The sequence below is a fragment of the Oratosquilla oratoria genome, chromosome 15 (genome assembly GCF_046742065.1).
Source record: "Oratosquilla oratoria isolate Oo_2021 chromosome 15, ASM4674206v1, whole genome shotgun sequence".
Classification (NCBI taxonomy): domain Eukaryota; kingdom Metazoa; phylum Arthropoda; class Malacostraca; order Stomatopoda; family Squillidae; genus Oratosquilla; species Oratosquilla oratoria.
This window is the reverse complement of record NC_134791.1, coordinates 22,780,616-22,783,115: the sequence shown is the minus strand read 5'-3', so window position 1 is coordinate 22,783,115 and position 2,500 is coordinate 22,780,616. Positions and strand designations below refer to the sequence as shown.

Below are 2,500 nucleotides of genomic sequence, written 5' to 3'. Positions count from 1 at the left end.
CCCGGACGTTAGAAGGAGTGTCAACAAAAGGAGTGCAGAACACACAGACGAGGTAGAACAGGAGAGCAGAGGTGTCAAAAGCAGAAATATAGATAATAGCAGCTCAATGGTAAGAGAAGATAATTGCTTTTATGGATTTAATGGGGGAGGAGATGACAACCTCCCCCGTTTAGTAAATCTAGAGGAGAAACTAAAAAAAAAAAAAAAAAGGAAGGAAGCATGGGAGGTTAGTTATCCAAAGAGTTGATAAACTGGAAGAACTAAAGAAGGAGAATCAAAACCTAACTAAAGAAATAGAAAAAATAAAAAGACAGTTAAAAGAAGTAAAAGATGAGAATGAGAAATTAAAGAAGAAGAATAAAGAGAATAAAGAGTCCATAGCAAAAGAAGCATAAGAGAACAACAAAATTGTATTTAGAGATATATTGACACAACAGATGAAAGAACAAACTAAGGACACAGTGATGAGAGAGAAGGAGAATATAGTAAGAGACTGACTGGACAAAAAGAAATGTATAATTATATTAGGGATGGAAGAGAAAAATAATCCAAATAGGACCACAAGAGTAAAAGAGGAGAAGAAAAATGTAAACAAAATATTAGAAGTAGTTCAAGAGGAAAGACAAGAAACAGGGAAAGAAATTGAAGAAACATATAGAATAGGAAATCCAATACAGATAAGACCAGACCAATTAAGATCAAATTCAGGTCACAAACGACAGTAGAGAATATCTTAGCAAAAACAGGGAAGCTAGCAAAAAGTGATCAATATAAACAGGTATGAATAGAAAGAAAAATGAATAAAGAGGAAAGAGAGGATGAGAAAACAAAAACACTAGAAGTTAAGGGAAAAAACGAGAAAAGAATAGTCAGAAAAGGAGAAATTCTATTGGAGAGTAGTGGATATCAAAGTGAGGAAAAGGTTCATACCAGAGGAAAACGGAAAGGAAACAGAAAACACAATGGAAATAGCAGAAAATCAAGAGTGTCTTACACAAACATAGATGGCTTAATAACAGGCTTGAACGAACTGAATGGTTACCTGAAGAAAAAAGAACCGGATATAATAGGAATTGTAGAGACAAAACTGAAAGGTCCACTACCACCCAACAGTGTAGGACATGGTGCATATAATTATTGGATTAGAAACAGAGGTAAAACAAGGGGGTGGAGTTATCTTCCTGACTAAGAAGGATATAAATGTGAGGAATGTCACATATAGAAAGAATAGAGTAGAGATGATTATGATGGAAGTGGAGGACAGGAAAGGGAAGAGCAGGAAGTTTGTAATAAATTTTGTGCCTCCTAAAACGGCTTTGTGGGAAGAGAGAGAACACAAAGGTATGTTAGAAGACACAAGGATAACACTAGATAAGGTAATGGGAGATGGAGAAAAAATATAATGGGTGACTTTAATTGTAAAGAAATCTGCTGGGAAGAGATGACTGTGAAAGGGGGAGACGACCTATGGGGAAATGTACTACTTGATATGATTATAGAACATACAATAACGCAATGGAAACAAGAGAATACTAGGTATAGAAATGAGGAAGAACCATCGAGACTGGACCTAATAATCACATCAGAACCTGAAAGAGTTGACAACATTAAATATAAGACACCAATAATAAAAGTGAACACGTATTGGTTGAACTGGAACTAAATGAGGAAAAATACATAAAAAAAAACGAACAATATAGAAAGGGAAGATTGATGTATGGATTTTTTTTCTTTTTTAATATAAAATAAGAGAATTCTTTCAAAAAGCAGACTGGGAAAGGATACACAAGGAGGAAACAACAGTAGGAGAGAAATGGAATATTTTGACAAAAAAATTATAAAGAAGGAGTGGAAAAGTATGTTCCAAGACAAAAGCAAGAAAAAGGATATGTAAAGGTTTGGTGCAACAAAAGATGTAGGGAGTTAAAAGACAAAAGGGATAAAGCTTGGATAAAATGGGAAAAAAAAGACCTTAAAATTTTAAAATATATATCAATTATAGAAATGAACATGTACAAGTGAGCAGAGAAGAAAAGAGAAAATACAAAAAGGATATCATAGAAAAATGTAAAGATCAACCAAAACTATTTTACAGATTTCTAAACAACCTGAAAAACAAACAAGAATTAGAAAAACTACGACAAGGAGTTGAATACTCAGAGAAAATAGAAATGGCAGAAATTATGAACAAACATTTTCAATCGGTGTTTACGAGGGAGATCATACAACCTAGAGATATAGAGTGGGAGGAGAAAGTCCCCCCTATGAAAGAGATAGAAGTAACAAGGAATGAAATAATGAATCACTTGAGTAATCTCGATGTCAGGAAATCGCATGGACCAGATAAAATGGCAAACTGGATTTTGAGAGAATGCAGGAATGAACTAGCAGACAAAATATATAGTCTAATAAGCAGTTCATTGAAGTAAGGAAAAGTTCCAAAAGATTGGAAAAGAGGAAATATAGTACCAATATATAAAGGGGGAAACAAGGAAGACCC

At 33.9% G+C, this 2,500-nt stretch overlaps 1 protein-coding gene across 3 annotated transcripts in view; it reads right to left on the bottom strand.

The window, feature by feature from the left end:
- The window catches only part of LOC143033361 (uncharacterized), a 20,188-nt gene that overhangs the window by 1,478 nt on the left and 16,210 nt on the right, over positions 1-2,500 (bottom strand). The window lies entirely within an intron of this gene.